A 27802-nucleotide genomic window follows, 5' to 3' on the forward strand; every position below is an offset into this window, starting at 1 on the left:
ATGGTGAGACTATGTCTCACATACTTTGGACATGTTATCAGGAGGGACCAGTCCCTGGAGAAAGACATCATGCTTGGTAAAGTAGAGGGTCAGTGAAAATGAGAAAGACCCAACAGATAGATTGACACAGTGGCTGCAACAATGGGCTCAAGCATAACAACAATTGTGAGGATGGCGCAGGACTGGGAAGTGTTTCGTTCTGTTGTGCATAGGGTCGCTATGAGTTGGAATGGACTCGAAAGCACCTAACAACAAAACAACATGACCTCGAGAAGACAGCCTAATTCTACAAAAGAAGAATTATAACATAGACCTTACCCTCAAGGTGCCCACATAAATGACCTTTACAGTTATTAGATAAGTGTTTTACTGTATGCACACATAAGCTATTACTATAGGCAGTGTAGGACAAAGCCAACTCTAAAAATACCATTTTCTCACAAAACAATATGTGTGCTAATTGTTTAATGAGAAGCTAGTTTGTGCTGTAAATCTTCACCTAAAGTACAATAATTTTTTTTAAAAAAATCCGTTAGAGATAAAAATGGACATTAAATAATAATAAAAGGGTCAGTTAATCAAGAAGATTTAACAATCACAAATATATATGCACCCAACATCAGGGCATGTAAACATATCAAACAAACACTGATAGAATTGAAGGGAGAAATAGAAAAATAAAAATAAAATTACCATTTTCTCAAATTTTTTACTCAATCTGGGCCTGAGAATATGAGCTGTGACTGTAAAGCCTTAAGTCTGGTTTTCGAAAGTGGCTGATGAGATTAGCTTCCTTACAGTATCGTATATGTTCTATTTTATATGTTTACTACCTTTCTAATCAAATACTTTAAATATGAGCAGCCACCCTGAGTCAGATCTCAAGGTCCATCATCCTAAAATTCTGTTGCCAGATATCAGAAGTGACTACACAAAAGGCCATTGCGATTGCTCTTAAAAATGGTTAGGTGTCAAATGTTGGAGAGGCTGCTGGGAGACTGGAACTCTTATGCACTGCTAGTGGGAATGCAAAACGGTACAACCATTTTGGAAAACAATATGGAGCTTCCTAAAAAAGCTAGAAATAGAAATACCATATGATCCAGCAATCCCACTCCTAGGAATATATCCTAGAGAAATAAGATTTGTCACAAAAATAGACATATGCACACCCATGTTCATTGCAGCATTATTCACAATAGCAAAAAGATGGGAACAACCTAAGTGGCCATCAATAGATGAATGAATAAACAAACTATGGTAAATACACACAATGGAATATTACACAACAGTAAAGAACAATGATGAATCTGGGAAACATCTCACAACATGGATGAATCTGGAGGGCATTATGCTGAATGAAATAAGTCAATCACAAAAGGACAAGTATTACAGGAGACTATTACTATAAAAACTCATGAAAAGGTTTACCCACAAAAAGAAACAATCTCTGATGGTTACGAAGGAGGGGAGGGGTGGGAAGGGAAAAACACCAAGTAGACAATAGATAAGTGGTAACTTTGGTGAAGGGTAAGACAGTACACAATACTGGGGAAGCCAGCACAACTTGATCAAGACAAGGTCACTGAAGTGCCATAGACACATCCAAACTCCCTGAGGGACCAAATTACTGGGTTGAGGGCTGGGGACCATGGTCTCAGGGAACATCTAGCTCAATTGGCATACCACAGTTTATAAAGAAAATGTTCTACATCCTACTTTGGTGAGTAGCGTCTAGGGTCTTAAAAGCTTGCAAACGGCCATCTAAGATACTCCACTGGTCTCACCTCGTCTGGAGCAAGAGAGAATAAAGAAAACCAAAAACACAAGGGAAAGATTAGTCCAAAGGACTAATTGACCCCAACTACCACAGCCACTACCAGACTGAGTCCAGTACAACTAGATGGTGTCCAGCTACCACCACTGACTGTTCTAACAGGGATCACAATAGAGGGTCCTGGACAGGGCTGGAGAAAAATGTAGAACAAAATTCTAACTCACAAAAAAAAGACCAGACTTACTGGTCTGACAGAGACTGGAGAAACCCCGAGAGTATGGCCCCCGGACACCCTTTTCAGCTCAGTAATGAAGTCACTCCTGAGGCTCACCCTTCAGCCAAGGATTAGACAGGCCCATAACACAAAATGAGAGTAAATGGGCACTCCAGCCCAGGGGCAAGGACTAGAAGGAAGAAGAGGACAGGAAAGCTGGTAATAGGGAACCCAAGGTCGAGAAGGGAAAGTGCTGACATGTTGTGGGGTTGTTAACCATTGTCATAAAACAATATGTGTACTAACTGCTTAATGAGAAACTAGTTTGTTCCATAAACCTTCATCTAAAGTATAATTAAAAAAAATAAAAAGACCAGACTTAGTGATCTGACAGAGAGTGGATAAAACCCGAGCGTATGGTCCCCAAACATCCTTTTAACTCAGTACTGAAGTCACTCCTGAGGTTCACCCTTCAGCCAAATATTAGCAGGCCCATAAAACAAAACGAGACTGGATGGGGCACACCAACCCAACAGTAAGTTCGAGAAGGCAGGAGGGAACAGGAAAGCTGGTATCAGGAAACCCAAGGTCAAGAAGGGGAGAGTGTTGACATGTCGCAGGGGCAGCAACAATGTTACAAAACAATATGTGTATTGTTTAATGAGAAATTAATTTGCTCTGTAAACCCTCATCTAAAATACAATTTAAAAAATGCTTATGTGTGTCCTGACCTCTCTTAGTAGCTATTTATACCCCTCATATTCATAAATATGCTCTGGTCCCTTTAATTCCTTTTTTATTTCCTGTCTAGGAAATATGGAGATAAATATCTATGGAGATAAATAAGCTTCGCAGTTTTAGCATACCGGTTGCCGTCAAGTCTATTCCGACTCATAGCGACTCTATAGGAGTGGCTGGTGGATTTGAACTCCCTACCTTTTGGTTAGCAGCCAAGCTCTTAACCACTGCACCACCAGGGCTAATTTAAAAAGAACATTTTTTACTAAATAACAGAACAGAACCGTAAAGTATCAGTGTTCGTAACCAATACAGAACTGTAAAGTATCGGTGTTCGTAACCAATTGGGACCTCTTTATCCAATGAAATCTATGGACCCTTTGCCTCAGAAAAATACACACAAATAAAAATTTCCAGGGGTTGATGCATCAGGCTCCACATTGTTGTTTTTGTTGTTATTAGCTGCCACTGAGTCAGCTCCTAACTCATTTACAGCACAACGAAATGCTGCCCAGTCCTGCACTATCCCCATAATCAGTTGTGGATTGGACCACTGTGATCCACAGGGTTTTTTCATTGGCTGATTTTCAGAAGTAGATCACCATGACTTTCTTCCTAGTCTGTCTTAGTCTGGAAGCTCCACTGAAACCTGTTTAGTATCATAGCAACACACAAGGCTCCATACTAAAACCTCCTAATTCAGCTCTTTCATTTTACAGATGAAATTAAGCCTAAGAGGTCAAGTTAAGCTACCCATGGTCAAAAACTTGGTACAATACATTCTCTAACTATTCTTTCTCTTTGGCCATCATCTGTGAAAAATGCAATAATCTTGGCTAACGTAAAATAGGAACATAAGCCTAAAAACAATGAAGTCCAATTCATTTCTATGAACTCAGGGTAGACTTCCAAAATTGAGCCAGCAGAGATGATACTAAAATCCAGATTTCCTAATTTCTTGTTTTGTGTCCTGAACCTATACTACAGCTGCCTCCTTTAATATACTTCGCTTAAGTTGCAAGGAATAACTTCTTCCATCCTAACATTTCACGTTTTGTCCATAATGGATCATGATTTTATACATTGTGTGATATATTCCCTTCTTTACCTGTCTTAACTGAAGAGTGCTAATATTATCCTACAGTTTCAAAGACGCTTAGAGTTGAAACATCAAAGGTAACTTATCTAATCTCCTACCTAGTACAGAATTGCCCTTTACAATTAATAGAGCCTTAACTGGGGGCCAGGTACTATGCTTATTGCTTAGTTGTGAAATCTCTAACAGCTGGGTTATCCAGGCTCTTCCTACGTACATCCAGGGATAAAGTAGAGACTAGTTTTGAGGTTGCTTGTTTGTTAGCTCTTGTTGTTGTTGTTGTTAGGTGCCATCGAATCAATTCCAACTCATAGCAACCCCATGTAACAGAGTATAACTGCCCAATAGGGTTTTCTAGGCTGTAATCTTTACAGGAGCAGATCGCCAGGTCTTTATCCCATGAAGCCGCTGGGTAGGTTCAAACCGCCAACCTAGAGGGTTCGAACTATAGCAGATTCTTCCTTATACTCAGTTGATATTTCTTCCTAACAGGTTCCACTGGTCATAGACTTGTCCTCTGAAAAAACACAAATCTAAATTGCTCTGACAGCAAGTAAATGAAAAGAGCTAGGATACCCTCAGTAATTCTACTCTTCCAGATCTGTCAATTCTTCCTCACAATTACAGTGTCCATATGCTTACTATAGGTAGAAGGGAGTCAAATTGTCTATTTGATTTTTCAAAATATATGTCTAAGGTTATATCACATAGGTATCCTGAAAGTGAAAATTCTAGCTGAGAATTTCTATATTTTGAATTAAGTTTTAAATTAATGGAGCAGGTTAAAAACAAAAATCTGCAATTACCTTTTAGGGTCAAGTCTAGCAGTAACCAATCTTGCAACACTCCACTTTGCATCACTTTCTCTGTGATATGAATAGTAATGTCAACATGGTTGAAGAGGTAGAAAGTATTCTTTTTATTGAGTTCAAACAAGAAATTTTAAAGATAGTTGTACTTTTCCTAGAAACTGAAAAATATAAAATCTTACCATGGACTTATAAGAATAAAACTGAGATATACTAGTTCTAAGAAAATGGAGCTATAAATTAAGGATACTATAGAGTGTGTTTTTATAAGCTTAAAAATGCAGCCATTAGCATCTAGCCTAAAATTAAGACTTTAGTTAATTCTATAGTTACGTAAATAGTTGTTAAAAAAAGGAATAATAATGCAAAACTATAAAATTAATAAAAACCTGTGTTTCTTGATTTTAACTACACAGACTATGAAGTAATACAAATAAACTAATAAAACATTATCAGTCTGTAAACTTTAAGCACATCAAGATTTTGGGCCTTCAGCTATAGTAAAAGTAATGAAGCAAAAAAAAAAAAGGAGAAATGTTTCAGAATGGTAATAATGTTCCCTCGAGGTGGTGAGATTATGGAATAGTTTTTCCACTGCTTATTTCTGCTTCTCTGTACTTTCCAGCTTTCCATAGTGAGCATACATTTACATTTATAATCAGAAGCATCAGACACAAAAAGTAAATTAAACTCTCCCTACCAGCCAGGTGTTCATCAGTTCCTTCCCTAGTAGCTACAACTATAACTGAAGACAATTATGCAAATTCCCTAGGTCAGTGCTTCTTAAAACTTGAAGGTGCATACAAATCACTGGGGATCTTACTGAAATGCAAGTTCTGATTCAATAGGTATGAGATTCTGCATTTTCATCAAGCTCCCAGGTGCTGCTGATGCTCCTGGTCTTGGACCAGACTTTGAGAACCACTGCTCTAGCACAGAAGAAAGGAAATTTTGACTGCTCTTTTTTGGTGAGAGTAGTTAAGGGAGCGTGAATGACTATTTTTCCATGGGGATTTGGGGCAGTTTCGGCATAAGGGTTACGAATATAAGTTTTGCAATCAGACAGCCATTGACTAGCTATATGACCAAGCTGAAATCACCCACCATCTCACAGGCAAGTCATTTAACCTCTTTAAGCCTCAGTTTCCTCCTTTTAAAAATTAAGACAATACTGCCTTTTTATGGAGACAATTATGCTCTTTTAAGAACTATCTATATGGGATCCAATTCACAACAGTAACTCGAAAGATGAGATAGGAACCTTAGGGGGCAGTGAATTTATGTTAATGGTGAGAAGCAACTCAGAAAAGGAGGATGAGAATGGTTACACATGGTGAAAACAGGTGACAATGTGCGCTACAGATCAGTAAGTAAGCACAAGTAAGCCCGTGCACACCTTGCTTATTGGGTAATCTGTCCCTGGCTGTATTCTTTCACCATACTTATTCAATCTGTATGCTGAGCAAATAATGCAAGAAGCTGGATTATATGAAGAAGAACGGGGCACCAGGATTGGAGGAAGATTCATTAACAACTTGTGATATGCAGATGACACAATCTTGCTTGCTGAAAGCGAAGACGACTTGAAGAACTTCCTGATGAAGATCAAAGACCACAGCATTCAGTACGGATTACACCTCAACATAAAGAAAACAAAAATCCTCACAACTGGACCAATAACCAACACCATAATAAATGGAGAAAAGATTGAAGTTGTCAAGGATTTCATTTTGCTTAGATCCACAATCAGCACCCATGGAAGCAGCAGTCAGGAAATCAAACGATGTATTACATTGGGGAAATCTGCAAAAGATCTCTTTAAAGTGTTAAAAGGCAAAGACATCACCTTGAGGACTCAGGTGCACCTTATCCAAGCCATGGTATTTTCAATCACCTCATATGAATGCAAAAGCTGGACAATGAATAAGGAAGACCGAAGAAGAATGGATGCCTTCAAATTATGGTGTTGGCGAAGAATACTGAATATACCACAGACTACCAGAAGAACGAACAATCTTTCTTGGAAGAAGTATAGCCAGAGTACCCCTTAGAAGCAAGGATGGCAAGATTTTGTCTCACGTACTTTGGACGTGTTATCAGGAGGGACCAGTCCCTGGAGAAGGAAATCATGCTTGGCAAGGTAGTAAAAAAGAGGAAGGCCCTCAATGAGATAGACTGACACAGTGGCTGCAACAATGGGCTCAAACACAGCAATGATTGTGAGGATGGTGCAGGAGCAGGCAGTGTTTCATTCTGCTGTACATGGGGTCACTATTGAGTCAAAACCAATTCGACAGCACCTAACAACAACAACAATAGATTGGCCTATAAAATAAACAGTAACACCCATGAGGGATGTGCTCCTTTAAATAATCAACTATACAAGACTGAACGGTCAACACTTATCCAAAAGCAAAGATCAGAAGGTAAGGAGGGGTAGGGAAACTGGATGGATGGGGCAGGCAGGGTGGAAATGGTAAGAGTGCTAACACATTGCAGGGATTATAACCAATGTCATGGAACAATTTCTGTATGAATTGTTGAATGGGATTCTAATTTGCTGTGCAAATGTTTGCATAAAACACAATAAAATATTCAAATAAAAATCCTATCAGAGGAAAGTACTTTGGCCCTAAGACTCAAAGAAACTCCACAAACAACTTTCAAGGACAATGAGTAGGTAATAAAAACAATGAAGCACACAAGGAAAAAATAGCATCATGAGCAAGAGCCAGCAGAAACAAACCTGCACTGATTTCAGCTACAGGAATTATCAGAAGTAGATTTAAATTAACTAAATTTAATATATTTAAAAGAAAATAATAGCTTGTAAGAGTATTCAGAAAATAGAAATTATTTTCAAAAATTACTTAGGAAATTTGAAAAAGAACTTGTAGACGGCAAGGTCATGTAAGCTCCATAGACACATCCAAACTCCCTGAGGGACCAAATTGCTGAGCTGAGGGCTGTGGGGACCATGGTCTCAGGGAACATATAGCTCAATTGGCATAACATAGTTTATAAAGAAAATATTCTACATTCTACTTTGGTGAGTAGCATCTCAGGTCTTAAAAGTCTGTGAGCAGCCATCTAAGATACTCCACTGGTCTCACCCCTTCGGGAGCAAGGTAGAATAAAGAAAACCAAAGTTACAAGGGAAAGATTAGTCCAAAGGACTAATGGACCCCAACTACCACAGCCTCCACCAGACTGAGACCAGTACAACTAGATGGTACCTGGCTACCACCACTGACTGCTCTGACAGGGATAACAATAGAGGGTCCCGGACAGAGCTGGAGAAAAATGTAGAACAAAATTCTAACTCACAAAAAAAGACCAGACTTACTGGCCTGACAGATACTGGAGAAACCTCGAGAGTATGGCCCCCACACACCCTTTTAACTCAGTAATGAAGTCACTCCTGAGGCTCACCCTTCAGCCAAAGATTAGACAGGCCCATAACACAAAATGAGAGTAAATGGGCACTCCAGCCCAGGGGCAAGGACTAGAAGGAAGAAGGGGACAGGAACGCTGGTAATAGGGAACCCAAGATCGAAAAGGGAGAGTATTGACATGTCGTGGGGTTGGTAACCGATGTCATAAAACAATATGTGTACTAATTGTTTAATGAGAAGCTAGTTTGTTCTGTAAACCTTCATCTAAAGTACAATAAAAAAAAACAGAACTTGTAGAAATGAGGAGGATGATTACTAAAATTAAAATTTTAATGCATGTGTTTAAGAGAAGATAAGAAACAGCTGAAAAATAGAATTGTTAGATTAGCGGATAGGCCAGAAGAACACAGCACAAAGACAAAAAGATGGAAAAAATACAAGAAAAAAGGTTAAGATATATGTCTTAGGCTGGGTTCTCTAGAGAAGCGAAACCAGTAAAGCATATATAGAGAGAGAAAAAGAGAGAGACAGAGGTTTATCCCAAGGAAATGGTTCATGCAGTTGTAGAGGCTGGCAAGTCCCAAGTCCATGGGTCAGGCATCAGGCTGGAGGCTTCTTCTGACTCACATAGCTGCAGGACCTGATAAACCAAAGATCAGCAGGTCAAATGGCAGGCCACTGGCTCAAGTTCCAAGAACCAGAGGTCAGATGATGATGAGCTGGATGCAAAATCCAGAGCAAGTGAGCAAGCTTTGTCAGAACATCCATATACATATTGGATGCAGGCCACACCTGTGAGGAAACTCCCTGTGATAGTTAAGACTGTGTGTCAACTTGGCTGGGCCATGATTCTCAGTGTTTATATGTGATCACTCCCATGATTGAATATACTGTGAGTAGCCAGTCAGATGAAAGGAGTTTCTTTGGGGGTGTGGCCTGCATCTGAATATAAGCAGATGTTCTGGCTGTTTGTTCTCTCTGGATCCTACAGCTGCCTCCTATCATCTCACCTCTGGTTCTTGGGACTTGAGCTGTCAGCTTACCTGCTGAACTTGGAATTCGTCGATCTTCACAGCCTGTGAGCAGAGCCCTGCTCTCTGACCTGCCGATCTCAGGCTCACCAGCCCCTGCAGCTACGTGAATCAGGAGAAACCTTGCGGTCTTGCCTGCCGATCTTGGAATTCGTCAACCTTCACAGCCTGTGAGCGGGAGCCCTGCTCTCCGACCTGCTGATCTTGGGCTCGCCAGCTTCTGCGGCTCTGTGAATTGGGAGAGGCCTCTACCCTGATCCACGACTTAGGACGTTCTAGCCTCTACAATCGCATGAGCTGTTTCCTTAATATAAAACTCTATATATATATATTTATATGCTTTACTGGTTTTGCTTCTCTAGAGAACTCAGCCTAAGACACTCCTCTTACAACTGATTGGCTGATCACATCATGGAAGATGATAACATCATTACATAATTGCCAAACCACTGAGAATCATGGCCCAGCCAAGCTGACACACAACCTTAACCATCACAATACATAAAGGAGAAAATGAGAATATTTAGCATAGCTTTAATTGGAGTCCAAAAAGGATTTTAGAAAACAGAGAAGAGGCAATATCTGATAATGGCTAAGAATTCTAGAACTGATTAAAGACACCAATCCAGAAAACCCAAGAAATTACAAACAGGATTAAAAATTAAAAAAAAAATTCATAACTAGACACATAACAGTGAAACTGCAGACACTAAAAACCATCCAAAGAAAGAGGTGAGTAAAGATATTTTATAAAGAATTAGATATAGAAAATGCAGAACAGAATTTCAAATTCTCATGAACTTCAGACTTTCTGGAGCCATGGAGGCTGGATGGACCCCTGAAACTATTGCCCTGAGATAATCTTTAAACCTTAAACCAAAAATATCCCCTGGAGTCTTTTTAAAACCAAACAACAGGTTAGCTTAACTAGAAAAGAATGTCTGCCTTGAGCGCTGTGCTTTTTCAAGATCTATCTATATGGGATCAAATGGACAACAGCAACTTGAAAGATTGGATAGGAACATTAGGGGGCAGTGCGTTTATGTTACTGAGGGAAGAACAACTCAGAAAAGGAGGGTGAGAATGGTTGCACAACTTGAAGAATGTAATCAATGTTGCTGAACTGTATGTGTAGAAACCGTTGAATTGGTGTATGTTTTGCTGTTTATATTCTCAACAACAATAAAATAAATAAATAAATTTTTAAATTAGATATAAAGGTAAAGACTGTAACAAAATTACTTTTTTAAGTATTAGAAGAATTACAACAATAAAAATACAGACTACATAAAGACTTTTAAGTAAATATTCATGGAATCTAAAATGCCATCAATTGTAAAACATCATCATTTTATGTACTGCTAAGGAAAAACATTGCCAGCTAAACTTTGGCATGCCATCAGCCGTAAGACACATCCTGATTTCACAGATGTTAGTTAAGATATGGGAAAATGTGAGCCTTAGAATCAATAAAATATAGAATATAAAAATAGTAAAGAAAATAAAATAATAATAGAACTCAGATCAAATAAATGTCATATCAATAAATGTAGATGGGCCTAACTCACCAACAGAAAACAATTTTTCAGAATAGATCACAAAGCAAAACTCAACAATACATTCTATAGAAGACCAAAAATGAAACCAGTTGCCATCGAGTCTATTCAGACTCATAGTGACCCTACAGAACAGAGTAGAATTGCCCCATAGGGTTTCCAAGGAACGAACGGTGGATTCAAACTGCCTACCTTTTGGTTAGCAGCCGTAGCTCTTAACCACTGTGCAACCAGGCCTCTCGTTCTATACAAGAGATACATTTAAAACAGGAGATGCTAAAAAGTTAAAAATGAAAGGATAAACAAGTTATGCCAAGCAAATTCATACCAAAAGAAAGCAGGGGAGTTGGACTTCCTCCTCCAGACATGATGGAATGAGATCAGATTTACGTGCCTACTTTAAACAACTTTAAAAAACAGTCAAAATATCTGAAACAATGGTTTTTCAGATATTGGATGACAAGGAGCAGGAGAGTGATCCCCAAAAGGAAACAAACAAGTTGATCCCTGCTACTGCCTTGAGCTTACCACCCAAACAGAATTTCCAGGCTGTGATGCAGGGAAGGGGTACCCAAGCACAACCCTGTGGTCTCCTTGAGTTGAGAAGACAAAAGCTCAAAGTCCAAGGAAGCTAAAAATTGGAAAGCAGAATACCAGAGAGAAGAGAGCAGCACAGACAGAGACTTCTGGAGATATACAGAGGTTTTCTCCTCAAGTGTTCAGCAGGGTGCTGATCATTCCATTCCATGCCTGTAAGGTGTGCCAGTTATCAATGTATTGCCTCTCTCTGTGAGAATAATCCATGCCCTTTAAACACTTTTCCTTTGCAAACTGACATTGCATCTTTGTCAGTAGAGGGCGCTAGGGTGCTGGACAGATAAGGCAAAGGAAAAGGGTTTTGTTTCCTGTTTGATAAACGTGCTCACTCCACAGGCTCCTGCTTCTCTGATGTGCTACCACCCTGAACGAATTCACAGATCTACGTATCAACAGAGAGACAAAAAGACACGTGGCTCCTGACGAAAGAGCACACCATCACATTATCTTGCCAAAGAGATCTAACCTGAATCCGATCAAGCCTCTGGATCCAGCTGCCAATCTGTAGGAAATACAAAGGACAAGAGCATCCACCACGGATTGAACTGAATGATACATGGATGGAGGGATGGATAAAGCACATATAGTAAAATGGTAACTGTAGAATCTAGGTGAAGGATATATCAGTGTTCATTATATAATTTGTTGAATTTTTCTTTGTGTTTGAAATTTTTTATAATAAAATGTTGAAAAAAGGTATCAAAAAATGGTCAAGTCTAAAGTACAGTGTCTAAGGATAAACACTTGGGTGATAAAACTATAAAAGAAGCTCAAGGAAGTGATCAGTATAAAAGTCAGGATAAATCTGGAAACGGTTAATGGTGATGGTTGAACATGATGAACCTAATTAATGTCACTGAACTGTACATGTGATGATTGTTGAAATGGCAAATGTTTTGTTACCTAGATATTTACCACAATAAAAGATATATATACATAATTTTTTAAGTCAGGATAATGGTTAGTTGTAGGAGAAAGAAAGGTGTTATGAATGGGGAGGGACACATGAACAGCTTCTGGGGTGGCTGGCCAAATTCTAATTCTTGACCTGGGTGGAATTTACAAAGGTGTTTCCTTATAACAATTCATTAAACTCTATATATGTTCTGTGTGGTTAAAAAAAGTTTTAAAAAGTCCATATCCTTTGAACCAGTAATTACACGTATATGAATTTATCCTCAGAAAATAATTAGACAGGAGTACACAGATGTTTGTACAATAACAGCTATCATTTGAGTACCTACTATGTATTAAATACTGTTCTAAGCACTTTACAAGTATTATCCTGTTTCTCCTCACAACAACCCTTTGTGGTATATACTATTACTATTTCCATTTTATATATGAGACTCAGAGAGGTAAAAGAATGTTCACTGCAGCATTAATAACAGAAAATTGAAAACATCTAATCATAATGGAATAGATTAAAAAATGATATATCCATACAATTGAATACTATGAAGTTATTAAAAGGTATAAATACTCTCACTCTAATGTTTCTCTTTCTCACTCTCTATATATACATAAATACACACACACACATATATACACACACATACATATTATATACAGTATGAGCATGGAAAAGAAGTCCATTACATATAAATAAACTGCTAACTAAAGACAAACCAAAAAAGCAGATTACAGAAATTTTATATATATATATGTATACACATATATACTTGACAGCAACGCTTTTTTTGTTTTTAATCTCACACAGATTAAATTATATACGCATAAAAAGAATCTGTTAAAATTGGAAAGATTACCGGGAGACTAGTAGTTATGAGCTCAGCTGCTAACCAAAAGGTCGGCAGTTCTAATCCACCAGCCTCTCCTTGGAAACCCTATGGGGCAGTTCTACTCTGTCCTATAGGGTCGCTATGAGTCGGAATCCACTCGACAGCAACAAGTCTCACTTTGTACCCTACACCTCTGTGTTGTATTGTTTGGGGTTTTTACAAATATGTATTACTTTTATAATTATAAAAGACAATATATTTCCATGACAAGTGGGGGAGGAGTAGGTGAGGGGACTCAACGGCAAAGAGACCTACCTAGCATGGTAGGTCATGGTAGAACAAAAGTAGGTCCCAGCCTAATGAAAACTTATACACAGGGGCCCGTGACTTTTTCTACTTGATTTGCATGATGTGTAAAGATATCAAAGAAATCAACCCTTCATCACATACTTCACAAATAGTTTTTCTTAGTACATTAGCTGCATTTTGACTTTGCTATTTATTTTATTTGCCATGTTGAAGGGTTTTGGGGTTTGTTTTTATTTTCAAATAGTCAGATTCATCAATCATTTCCTTTATAGTTTCTGGATTTTGTGTCTTGCTTCCGCATCCCATATTTTCTTCTATTTTCTTAATGTTTAAAGCTTTAATTCACCTGGAGTTCATTTGGGTATAAGGATTAAGGCAGGGACCCAGTCTATTTTTTTTCCCTGAAACAGCTATTTGTCCCAACATCATTTATTGAACTGTGTTTTCTCAACTGATTTAAAATGCCACATTTATCATAAATTTAAATTGCCATAAATATTTAGGTTATCTTTCTGGACTCTCTATTCTACTCCATTGCTCTGCTCCATGATTCTGTTATCTACTACTACTACTACCCATTGCCATCGAGTCAATTCCGACTCATAGCGACCCTATAGGACAGAGTAGAACTGCCCCATAGGGTTTCCAATGAGAGGCTGGTGGATTTGAACTGCCAACCTTTTGGTTAGCAGTTGAGCTCTACCACTGCACCACCAGGGCTTCATTCTGTTTTCTAGTAATCCTTAAAAGAAATTATCAAAACTTGAATTTTAACTTGTTAGACCAAGGAAAGGGTTTTTTTTTTTTAATTTCAGATTTGTTTTTGTTTTTTTTAATCAAAACTTATAATACTCTTAATTATAAATTATAAGCTAGGAGGTGGGACACACCAGACTTATATTTGCCACTTACATGCTAAATATCTAATTAAGTTCTCAAACTTTTTAGTCTCAGACTCCTTTACACTCTTAAAAATTATTGAGAACCCTAACAAGTGTTTGTTTATATGGGTTATATCTATCCGTACTTACCATATTAGAAATTAAAATGAAGAGATTTTAAAACATAAGGATACAGAAGCACACATTCCATTAGCTATCATTATACTTCACGTAGCCTCTGGAAAACTCCACTGCACACACATGAAAGAATGAGAGTGAAAAAGGCAAATAACATCTTAGTATTATTATGAAAACAGTTTTGACCATGCAGACCCCCCTGAAAGGTTCTCGTTGACCCCCAGACCTCACTTTGAGAACCACTGATCTAATTATTCTCACCAAAATGATCAATTTCACCATAAACACTATAACTTTTTTCTCAAACTTGCTTATAATTTTAATTTTGCAATGAAAGGGAGCCTATGTGTGAGGGAGGAAGAGAGGAGGACATCCAGATCTATCACATGTAACTTCTATCCTAAATACCTGTAAAATAAAAATAAATAAGAAAATTCACAAGAAAGAGTATTGCTATAAAAGAAATGACAAAAGACAACTCCTGGTTTTACTTAACCTTGGTAATTTTACGTTGGCAACCACAAATGCGGATAAAGTTATTGCTGCTCTTGTCAACTGGGCTCTTTCATCCTACTGGTCCATCATTCGTCCCAGACTTGATCTTCAAAGACTTGGTCTTCACATGGTCCCAAAAAAACCATTTTCACATATGGTCTCTAATACAGACTATATTAATAAAAATTTCTCCTCTTCATTAACTCCTCTCTTCTGCCACTTTCACTTTTAGTTTAAAAGAATGATCAATTAGGCAGTTGATTGCTGCTTCTCCTCCCATATTCCCTATCTCAGTGTTGCCTATTATACAGAATTTTACCACTGGTGATATATGAGATGATTTTATGTAATGGATGGAAAAATAGTTTAATTTTTACATATTTACTCAAATCTTATGATAGTAGCAGAACATTGTCTGATATAGTGTCAGAAGATGAACCCCTCAGGTTGGAAGGCACTCAAAATACAACTAGGGAAGAGCTACCTCCTCAAGGTAGAGTCGACCTTAATGATGTTGACAGAGTCAAGCTTTTGGGACCTTCATTTGCTAATGTGGCACAACTCAAAATGAGAAGAAATAGCTGCAAACATCCATTAATAATAGGAACGTGGAAGGCACGAAGTATAAATGTAGGAAAACGGGAAGTTGTCAAAAATGAAATGCAACACACAAACATGGATATCTTAGGCATTGTTATTGTTGTTAGGTGCTGTTGAGTTGGTTCCAACTCATAATAATCCTATAGCGATCCTATAGGTCAGAGTAGAACTGCCCCATAGGGTTTCCAAAGAGCGGCAGGTGGATTTGAATTGCTGACCTTTTGTTAGCAGCTGCGCTCTTAACGTCTATGCCACCAGGGCTCCATCCTAGGAATTAGTGAGCTGAAATGGACTGGTATTGGCCATTTTGAATCGGACAATCATGTGGTCTACTATGCCAGGAATGACAAATTGGAGAAGAATGGCATTGCATTCACCATCAAAAAGAACATTTCAAGATCTATCCTGAAGCACAACGCTGTCAGTGATAGGCTAATACCCATACTCCTACAAGGAAGACCAGTTAATACGACTATTATTCAAATTTACGCACCAAGCACTAAGGCCAAAGATGAAGAAATTGAAGATTTTTTACCAACTTCTGCAGTCTGAAATTGATCAAACATGCAATCAAGATGCATTGATAATTACTGGAGACCGGAATGAGAAAGTTGGAAACAAAGAAGGAATAATAGTTGGAAAATAAGGCCTTGGTGATAGAAATGATGCTGGAGATCACATGATAGAATTTTGCAAGACCAACAACTTCTTCACTGCAAATACCTTTCTTCAACAACATAAAAGGTGACTGACTATACATGTGGACCTTGCCAGATGGAATATACAGGAATCAAATCAACCACACCTGTGGAAAGAGACGATGGAGAAGCTTGATATCATCAGTCAGAACAAGGACAGGGGTCGACTGTGGGACAGACTATTAATTGTTCATATGCAAGTTCAAGTTGAAACTGAAGAAAATTAGAACAAGTCCACAAAAGTCAAAATATGACCTTGAGTATATCCCACCTGAATTTAGAGACTATCTCAAGAATAGATTTCACGCATTGAACACTAATGCCCGAAGACCAAACAAGTTGTGGAATGACATCAAGGACATCATACATGAAGAAAGCAAGACATCATTAGATGACAAGAAAGAAAGAAAAGACCAAAATGGATGTCAGAAGAGACTCTGAAACTTGCTCTAGAATGTGGAGTAGCTAAAGCGAAAGGAAGAAATGATGAAGTAAAAGCTGAACAGAAGATTTCAAAGGGCGGCTTGAGAAGACAAAGTAAAGTACTATAATGAAATGTCCAAAGACCTGGAGTTAGAAAACCAAAAGGGAAGAACACACTCAGCATTTCCCAAGCTGAAAGAACTAAAGAAAAAATTCAAGCCCTGAGTTGCAATACTGAAGGATTCTATGGACAAAATATTGAACAAGGTGGGAACCATCAAAAGAAGATGGAAGTAATACACAGAGTCACTGTACCAAAAAGAATTGGTTGACGTTCAGTCATTTCGGGAGGTAGCATATGATCAAGAACCAATGGTACTGAAGGAAGAAGTCTAAGCTGCACTGGGGCATTGGTATAAAACAAGGCTCTAGGAAATGACGGAATAACAATTGAGATGTTTCAACAAACAGATGCAGCACTGAAGTGCTCGCTCATCTTTGCCAAGAAAATTGGAAGATGGCCACCTGGCCAACCAACTGGAAGAGATCCATATTTTTGCCCATTCCAAAGGAAGGTGATCCAACTGAATGTGGAAACTATCAAACAAGATCATTAATATCACACACAAGTAAAATTTTGCTGAAGATCATTCGGAAGCAGTTGCAGCAGTACATCAACAGGGAACTGACAGAAATTCATGCCAGATTCAGAAGAGGATGTGGAACGAGGGATATCATTGCTTATGTCAGATGGATTTTGGCTGAAAGCAGAGAATACCAGAAAGATGTTTACCTGTGTTTTATTGACTATGCAAAGGAATTTGACTGTGTGGATCATAACAAATTATGGATAACATTGCGAAGAATGGGAATTCCAGAACACTTAAGTGTGCTCACGAGGAACCTGTACATAGACAAACAGGCAGTCGTTCAAACAGAACAAGGGGATACTGCATGGTTTAAAGTCAGGAAAGGTATGCGTCAGGGTTGTATCCTTTCACCATACTTACTCAGTCTGTATGCTGAGCAAATAATCCGAGAAGCTGGACTGTATGTAGAAGAACGCAGCATCAGGATTGGAGGAAGACTCATTAACAACCTGCGATATGTAGACAACACAACCTTGCTTGCTGAAAGTGAAGAAGACTTGAAGCACTTACTGATGAAGATCAAAGACTACAGCCTTCAGTATAGATTACGCCTCAATATAAAGAAAACAAAAGTCCTCACAACTGGACCAATAAGCAAGATCATCATAAATGGAGAAAATATTGAAGTTGTCAAGGATTTCATTTTATTTGGATCCACAATCAAAACACCCATGGAAGCAGCAGGCAAGAAACCAAACTACACATTAAGTTGGACAGATTGGCTGCAAAAGACCTCTTTAAAGTTTTAAAAAGCAAAGATGTCGCTTTGAGGACTAAGGTGCACCTGGCCCAAGCCATGGTGTTTTCAATCACCTCATATGCATGCAGAAGCTGGACAATGAATAAGGAAGATTGAAGTAGAATTGATGCCTTTGAATTTTGGTACGGGCAAAGAATATTGAATATACCGTGGACTGCCAAAAGAACGAACAAATCTGTCTTGGAAGAAGTACAGCCAGAGTGCTCCATAGAAGCAAGGATGGCCAGACTTCATCTAACATACTTTGGACATGTTATCAGGAGGGATCAGTCCCTGGAGAAGGACGTCATGCTTGGTAAAGTAGAGGTTTCATTCACAGTGTTTCATTCTGTTGTACAATGGGGTTGCTATGATTCAGAACCAATTCAACAGCACCTAACAATAACAACTCAAAATTGTTGTTGTTGTTTAATTAGATTAATAAAAAATATAAATAGTACAGTAAACCTGTCATTTGAGGGATATTATAGTTTCCTTTCTAAATAAATTTATGTTAAATAATGGATTTTTTAAAAGAGAGAAATAATAATACAGGTGTCCTTGGATATGACAAAAATCACCAAGGTGGTACAGGAATGACTGGAATTTAAGAAACACTGTTCCTTTTTTTTCTGGAAATAAACAATTGATAGTACCACCATCTACCTTGACAACCAAGCCAGAAACCTGGGAGTTATCCTATACTCCACCCTCTCCTTTTCTCCCCCTCCCATCAGTGATCATGTCCAGTCCCCACATACAAAACAGGTTAAAAGCAGAGCTGCCCTAGTGAGCTCTACCATGCCCACTCAGCCTCTTCGTCAGCCTCCATGGCAGCCTCTGAGTCACTTCTGCTACCCTCAGGCCCGGTAGAAGAAGTTTGGGAACAAGACAGATTTCAAACAGCATAATTGGGACTTCAAAGCTAAAGAGATCTGAGTTAGAGTCCTACCTCTGCCACTTACTAACTGTATGACTAGTCAAGTCACTTAACCTCTCTGAGATTCAGTCTCCTCGTCTGTAAAACAGCAGCAGTATATTCTAGCAACGGGGCAATTCTGAGGATTAAATCAGTCACTGCATGTAGAGTAATGTAACATTGCTCCTGGCACATAACAGGCATTCAGTGTTCCTTTTCATAGCATTGCATAAGAGACCTCCCTCCGTAATCCGGCTTCTGCCTACCTCCTTTCTAGCTTAATCTCTAGCTGCAACCCCCAAACCTCAAACCTTCTGCCACAGACATGCTTGACTACTCAGTTCCCCAATCACAGCATCCTGTTTCACACTTCCAAGCTCTTGATCACACTGATTTCTGTTAAAAATGCTCATTCATTCATCACCTGACAAATACTTTTTCCCTCCATTACATACCCCAAATCAACTCGATGGCAATGGGTTTTTTTCTTTTATTGCTCCTTATATAGTCTCCTATCATATAACATTTAATGCACTAACTTGTTTACATGTCTATCTCTCTACTTAGGACTGTGAACTTCTAGAGGACAGGAACCATGTCTACATGTCTTTGTATCCTCAACACAAAGCCTAGCACAAAGCCTAGAAGATGGTGCCAGTACCAGTAATCATCGAGACGACCAACTCATGGCAACCCCATGTGTGTCAGAGTAGAACAGTGCTCCGTAGGGTTTTCAATGGCTGATTTTGCAGAAGTGGATCACCAGGCCTTTCTTCCATGGCATCTCTGGGTAAACTCAAACCGCCAATTTTTTGGTTAACAGCTGAGCATGTTAACTGTTTGCACCACCCAGGGACTCCTGGAAGATGGTGGTTGCCCCATTAACGTTTGCTAAATGACAATAATAGTAAATGGTAAATGAGGCAACGTTCTTACATTTCTATAGCAAGTTTTCAACACTTACACTGATAATGTAAGCATCTTCTGACATGCCACTTTGAGTAATAAAACATCCTATCAGAAATCCAAGGAGCCCTGGTGACACAGTGGCTAAGTGCTTGGCTGCTAATCGAAAGGTTTGTGGTTCGAAACCACCAGCTGCTCCATGGGAGAAGATGTGGCAGTCTGCTTCTGTAAAGATTTATAGCCTTGGAAACCCTACGGGGCAATTCTACTCTGTCCTATAGGGTCGCTATGAGTTGGAATTGACTTGACAGCAATGAGTTTGGTTTTTGGTTATTAGAAATCCTGGTGTACAGCACTTTTTTCCATTTTCCATATAATGACACGTTACCAGCATATTATCACTAATCCTAAGTATAAATATTTTTAAAATAAAAGTTTTAACGAGCACTTCACATCAAACAATACTAACATCGTCCTACATATATTTAAGTTTAAATTTTCAATCAAAATGAAGTCACAAAAAAAATGGTATACAATTTAAAATATCTATTAGAAGTACTTCTGAAAGGAATTGAAACATTAAGTTGTTATTTCACACGCCAACCTACCAGTGATGTTGATAATTGTGTTTCACTCCTTTCTTCAAAAAAGTCAGCTTGTTTTTTTGGCCTTCATTCGCTGGATCCTAAGATTTTATACAAACTTTTATACATGCTTCTGTTTTGTTAAAAGAGAACTGTTAAGAAAGAATTAAAAATTCTTAAGAAACTTGACTAAATTTTATAAATCAAATGTCACAAACTGAGCACTTTATCTTACAGGTAAAGCTTTTGTTCAAAGCCTTCAGTATGCCAACATTCTCCACACTATCTCCTCTAAGTTTTGATTCATACCTGAAATGATTACACTATGCACACACACAACTGAGTGCACGGAAAATGAGTGTAATGGCCATTTCCTGGTTTGCTCTTGTACTATAGTCATGCAAGGTGTTACCATTGGGCCAACCTGAGTGAAGAGCACAGGGACCTCTCTGTATATGTTTTGCAACTTCCTATGACTCTACAATTATTTCAAAATAAAAAGTTTATTTTTTAAATTAAGGAGCCCTGGTGGAGCAATGGTTAAAGTGCTCAGCTGCGAACTGAAAGGTTGGCAGTTTGAACCCACCAGCCACTCTGCAGAAGAAAGATGTGGCAGTCTGCCTCCGTAAAGATTACAACCTTGGAAACCCCATGGGGCAGTTCCACTCTGTCCTATAGGGTCACTATGAGTCAGAATCGACTCCACAGCACACAACAACTACAATGCCTGATGACCTCACAACTATATATGTTAAAACTGATCAAATTATATACATTGAATCTGTTCAATCTATTGTACTTCAGTTATACTTCATTAAAGTTGGGAAAAAACAAGAAAAAAGTTAATGCCTCAATAATCATAACTGCTTACAAAAACATCTTAATTCCACGAAGGCAGTAACAAAAGACACTGAGATTCCAATTACATCTGCTTATATCACCCTATCCACAGAACAATAAATCAAGCTTTTTTCTTTATGAATCAAAAATAAAACTTCGAAGAAAAAAACCTTTATTTGGAATCACTAACTACTATGGGTAGCTTAAAAAGCATATTTTAATGCATTCTTCTGGCAACACCAGATTCTACCTCCTTTTCTTCAGAGGCATTGGGAAGGTAAAGAGCACCCGGGGGCAATCTCTAAGTTGCACCCCCACAATTCCAACGCCTCGAGATAATCTCTAAATTGCAACCCCCCCCCCAATTTCAAGATGAATAAACGTGGATGGCAGCAATGCATCGGCAGAAACACCTTCCCCCCTCTTGTCTGGCTGCCTCAGTCAGGTGTCTTTCATATCTGTGGCTCTCGGAATGTCATTCTGCACCTCATCTGGTGCACCCTTGGACTTGCGCCCAGAGGCAAATGCCCCTCTCTTCCCCCCCTCGCTACACCTCTGTTTTCTTTTTCTCTACCTCCTTGTAAAACAAAGAATCTTTGCTACAATTAGAAGTAGTCAGTTTTGAGAAGATTCATTTTAAAATAAGATCTAATAATGAGATCAGCTGAATAACCTTATAAGGAGATGGTATTATTCGTTCTCCAAATAGTACTTGTCCAAGATTTTCAGAAGGTCTTTTCTTTCCAGAGTCTTGACAGAAGTCAAAGCTAAAAGAGGTTTAAAAAATCATCTATATGAGACCAAACAGTCAACATTTACTCATACGACAAGAAGCCAAGGGGGCAGGGAAACTAGATTACTGGAAACAGAACAACCAGAATGGAAATAAATGACAAAGCTGACACACTATGAAAACTATAACCAATGTTTCTGAACAAATTGTGTAGAAATTGTTAAATGGGAACCTAATTTGATGTGTAAACTTTCACCAAAAATACAACAGAATATTTTAATTAAAAAAAAAAGCTAAAAGAGGTTCAAGTAAGATAAAAAAAATCAGCAAAGAAATCAATCATTGCAATTTATCTAGCCCCTCCACTGTTAATGGTAGATGCTTCTAAAAATATGACTCGGAATGCATCCAATTATAATTAATACACTATATTAGATATTTCTCTTTAGATCGTTTAACCTCTGATAATTATGAATTCATTATTGAAAATGCTTGTGGTACTGCTCTTGACTTTTTAAATGTAGGAAATCATAATCTTAAAAAAAAGAATATTATTTTCAGGGTTAAACTTCAAATTACATAAAAATAAGCAAACAAAAGTTTAAGGCTTGTACTAATTCTAACCTGAGATATTTAGAAACCATACTTACCAGTTCTGATCAAAGGCAACTTAAAAACAAAGTATCCCTCACACAAAACACATTCCCACACTCAGAAATCAAAGGGTGACCAGGTGAAAAACTTACAACTACCTTTAAGTAAATTTGAACGTAAAATGGCTTAAGTAGAAGATAAAATAAATACTAGTCCTGTGTAATATTTTAAATACTCACACCAGCACTCTACAGCTGTACCTGGTATTTTAATGACAAACAGACATGACTTGATTTCTGCTTCATTAGAAGAAATAAAGTAATACCATAGGGAACTATAATCATTTTTTTCTAAAAAGCATATTATTTATTACTCTCAAATGATTGATCATATTTAATTTTGATCATGTAATAACTGCTCACTAAACTAAGCACCTTCATCCATTAAAAAACCTTAGTATACACCTATCTATTCCACGTTCTGTAATCTGCAACTCTTCAAAGATATGTTTTTTAATTCTAAAATGTAGTAGATTTATACTTTGCCTTCCTTAGAAAGAAAAGTCAAGTATAACGATTTCCTAATTTTTTAAGCATTTGTCTCGCATTGAGAGCTCTCTGTTCAAATCTTTTTTTCCTTGTTACCTTTATTAAAAAATTAGTACACTATTTATTAATATATTCAGGGCTTTCATTCACTATCTTTAAAAAATTAAGACACATTTTAACACAATTACATCATACCACACTTATGTATCATATTCATAAGGTAAGACAGATTCCACTGAGTCTAATCTATTCATAAATAGTGCTATTGAGAACTAAAAGAAAGAAAACAACATTCATTAATAACACAAAGTAAACTAAGGTATCACTTGAAAAATCCCTAATGTAGTAAATGAAAGGTAATTAGGCTTATTTCTACCATCAATTTATAATAACTGCATAAATTTGTAACAGTTCAGTTACAAATTTTAAACACAGTATAGCTATAAATTCATAACATTTCTTTTATCTAGCACCATTGGGTTCTCTGGATACATAAATTTTTCAGATACCTCAGCCATTCTTAACCTTTTTGAAATTATAGAACCCTTTGAGAATATGATGAAAGCAATGGCTCCTCTTTCCAGAAAAACACACACGTTCACCAAATTCTCTTTTCAGTTTTAAAAGACTTCATAGAGCCCGTGGAGTTCATGGAATGCATCATATTCTCAAAGGGTTAATTAAAGCTACCTGCAAAAGTACTTTTTTTGTATTACTTTAACCATTTTTATAAGAATCATTCTATGGGGAGGGCATTTGGGGTCTTAAAAGTTTGCGAGTAGCCATCTAAGATGCATCAATTGGTCACATCCCACTTGGAGCAAAGGAAAATGAAGAACACCAAAGACACAAGGAAAATATTAGCCCAAGAGAAATCAGGGGCGGAAAGGAGGAGTGTGCGGTCACAGTATAGGGAGAGCAATTAGGGTCACATAACAATGTCTGTATAAATTTTTGTATGAGAAACTAACTCGAATTGTAAACTTTCACTTAAAGTACAATTAAACAAAAAAAGAAAAGAAAATATTAGCCCAAGAGACTAAAGGACCACATAAACCAGACTCTACCAGCCTGAGACCAGAAGAACTAAAGGTACCTGGCTACCACCAATGACCACCCTGACAGGGAACACAACAGAGTCCCAGATGGAGCAAGAGAAAAGTATGGAGCAGAACTCAAATTCATGTAAAAGACCAGACTTAACGGTCTGACAGAGACTGGAGGAACCCCTGAAACTATGGCCACCGGACACTCTGTTAACCCAGAACTAAAACCATTCCCAAAGCCCATTTTTCAGACAAAGATTACACAGGACTATAAAACAAATAATAATACACGTGAGGAGTGTGCTTCTTAGTTCAATCAGATACACGAGACCAAATGGGCAGCTCCTGTCTGGAGGCAGGATGAGAAGGCAGGAAGGGACAGGAACTGGCTGAATGGACACAGGGAACCCGGGGTGGAAAGGGGGAGTGTGCTGTTACATTGTGGGGATTTCAACTAATGTCACAAAACAGTATGTGTATAAATTTTCATATGAGACATTAACTTGAGCTGTAAACTTTCACTCAAACCACAATAAAAATTTTAAAAAAGAATCATTCTAAAACACACTTCACTCTTTCCTATCTTAAACAGAACATATGATGACAATTTAACCTCCTTGATGATGCAGGGTTATTTTAAACATCAATCATTGCACCTGCTTTAACACTGTGCCATCCTCAGGATCAAACGAGGCAAGAAGAGCAATTTGCCCTAAAACTAAACTTAAACATTTGTAAAGTTAAGTCTCTTTTCTTTGGGCTGTCAGCTATAGTTATGCCTCTTTTTTTTTTTTCCTTTCCTCCTAATCTGCCAGAGAACAGGCCTTCCATTTGTGGAATAAATAATCAGACATTAAAACTACGTCTAAAAGTATATCTGAGAGCATGAGATTTAGTTCATGAACATTTTGACATCTACTCTGGCTCTTCACAGGCCATTTTTGGTTAATTCCTGGATCTCAGCTGTGTTCTTGATAGTTAACCAGATTTGATTTTTAAACCACTAAAACAGCAGAACTTGGGTAGTAACTATCCTTTTATAAAATTCCATAGGCTGCTTAAAGAAAAACATTAAACATCTGTTATCGGTTTTACCATAAAGTTAGATTTTTTTTTTTTTAAGAAGAGGATATAGAAAATTATCAAGTTTGGGAACAAATATAAATAGACTTACCATAACTCTGCAAAATAAGAGAATTCTATGTGCACTTCACGAAATCTAATCAGAAATTCATCAATGGCAACATATATCCGTTATGTAAAGCAAAAGTTTCTGAAAGAACAGCAGATAATTAAGGATAGTAAAATTCACATTCTGGAGTACAAAAATTGACAAAGCACTACTGGAAAGTAGCATAAAATTTGAACTATATTTTAGAATGCATTTTGAACTTTACTGCATTTATAGGAAACTGGACGGTGTCTCAAATCAACTAGTGTAAAGAGAATTATTTCATAAATGGAGTTGTGACAACTGGTCAGTGATCTGAACCCAAATGTTAAGTTGGATCCTTACCTCATACATTATACCAGGAAATAGTCCAAATGAATCTTATTTAAATGTTTAAAATTTAAGCCATAAAAAAGAAACCATGGGAGAATTATTTTACAAGCTTGGCTGGTATGGGAAAGACTTTTCAAAGTAGGACACAAAACTCAGAAGCTATTAAAAAAAATTGATAAATTAGAATAAAAATCAAAGTTTCTAAATGGTAAAGAGCCACCATAAGCAAAACCAAAAGACAACTGACACGGTCTTGTGAGACAATCCAGTCACTGGCATAATACAGTTCTTAAAGTTTATGTTCTATCTCCTAGTTTAGGTGAGTAGTGTCTGGGATCTCAACAACTTACAAGCGGCCATCTAAGTTACAACTATTGGTCTCTATTTGTCTGCAGGAAAAGAGAAAGAAGAAAACCCAAGAATCAGAGAAAGAACTAATTGTCTCCATGAACCACTGCCTCCTCTACCTTGAGACCAGAACTAGATGGCGTCCAGCTACCACTACCAAACGTTCTGATCAGGGACACAATAGATGGATCCTGCTAGAGAGAAAAATGTGCAACAGAACTTTATATTCTCAAAGAATCCAGACTTACTGGACCCATTGAGACTGGTAGAACCCCTGAGACTATTGCCCTGTGATACTCTTTAAACCTTAGAGCTTTAAACTTTGAACCTTGAAATTATCCCCTAAAGTCACCTTTTAACTAAATAGCAGGTTAGCTCAAAAAGTAAAGAATGTCATCCTCAAGTACTGCGCTCTTCTAAAAAATTATCTATATGAGACCAAATGGACAACAGTTACTCTAAAGCATAGATGAAGTTTGGGGGCAGTGAGACTAGGTTAATGGGAGTGAAATAACAAAAATGGAAAAAATAAGAATGTTGACACATTATAAAGAATGTAACCAAAGTCACTGAACATTATGTGTAGAAATTGTTGAATGGGAGCATATTTAGCCGTATATATTTTCACCAAAATTACAGTAAAATGTTTTTTAAAAAAGACAACTGACAAACTTGGAAAAAAGGCTTTGCCACACGTTTAAAAAGGAACGAATTTCCCTATTTAAGAAGGAGAGGGAGGAGCCAAGGGGGAGGCGCCAAGAGGAAGGGGGAAGGGGAGAAGCTGAGAGAGAGGTAAATGAGCAGAGAGCAAGGAGGCAAAGCAGAAGGGAAGGGGCAGGGGGAGGAGCCGGCGAGAAGGGAGAAGTGGGCAGGTGTGGGGAGAGGAGATGTGCGGAAGGGGAGCGGGAAGGGGGAGAAGCCAAGGCGGGAGGAGGCCGGAGGGGAGAGGGGCCGAAGGAGAGGAGGGAGGAGCCAAAACAGAGGCGGGAAACGAAGGAAAGAAACCGAGACCCAGGGGAAGGAACAAACAAGAAGGGGAAGAGGAGGAGCAAGGGGAGGAGCTGAGAAAGAGGAGGTAGGGAGAAGAGCCAAGAGGGAGGGAAGGCGGATCAGTGGAAAAGAGAGTTCGGGATCCAAGTGGGAGGCAGCCAGCGGCTCAGAGGTTGAGAGACCCCAAGACTGACCCACAGAGACAGTCTGGGCCTTCTGAGTCAGAGTTGGCCTGGCCGGCCCCATGCTCCCACCCAAAGCCTTCCCTTCACATTCCGTCTCTCTGGTCCTCACCTTGCTGGACTCTCTCAGTCCTCCTCGCAGAAGTTACCAGAGCCAACCTGGGGAGATAGAAAGCCATGCAGCGGGCGGCCTGTAGGCCCAGGAGCAGCCCCAGCCCCAGCAGACCGCTCATCCTGAAGCGGGCGGCCCGGGGCGCGGAGGTTGCCTCCCCCGCGCAAACCACGAGCATTCATTTTAAGAGCTGGCTCAGGCTCTCCGGGCACCCACCATGGGCGAGATCGGAACCGGGGAAAAGGGAGAGGAAGGAACGACAGGAAAAAGCTGAGATCGGCTGGTGGGACTAGAACTCCCAGCAACGCCACTTCATCAGGAAGAGACCCTGGTGTGGAATCGGGTTGCTAGGGCACCTGGCTGGGTTTGTGCGCTTGCGGAGCGCGCTTGCGTGCAGGCGCCCGCCGCGCTTCTACCACCCCTACCCGCCCCCCGCCTGGGCACTTTCCTGCGGTGCCTCTCGCTGCGTCTTCGGTGCTGCCTTGCAGGCCCGTGAGGGGAACGGGGGAGAGGCTGTCTGAGAGGTCTCAAGATCCCAGGGTCTCGTGTCTTCCCGAGGCTGCCTCTCTCAGTCCCAAAGTGTTAACGGCCCCTGCCATCTTTATTTC

At 38.7% G+C, this 27802-nt stretch overlaps 1 pseudogene; it reads right to left on the bottom strand.

The window, feature by feature from the left end:
• The window catches only part of LOC101361790 (transmembrane 9 superfamily member 2-like), a 76079-nt pseudogene extending 48572 nt beyond the window's left edge, over positions 1–27507 (bottom strand).
• Positions 27508–27802: the final 295 nt, after the last annotated feature.

This window comes from Trichechus manatus, unplaced genomic scaffold, assembly GCF_000243295.1.
Source record: "Trichechus manatus latirostris isolate Lorelei unplaced genomic scaffold, TriManLat1.0 scaffold00079, whole genome shotgun sequence".
NCBI classification, from domain to species: domain Eukaryota; kingdom Metazoa; phylum Chordata; class Mammalia; order Sirenia; family Trichechidae; genus Trichechus; species Trichechus manatus.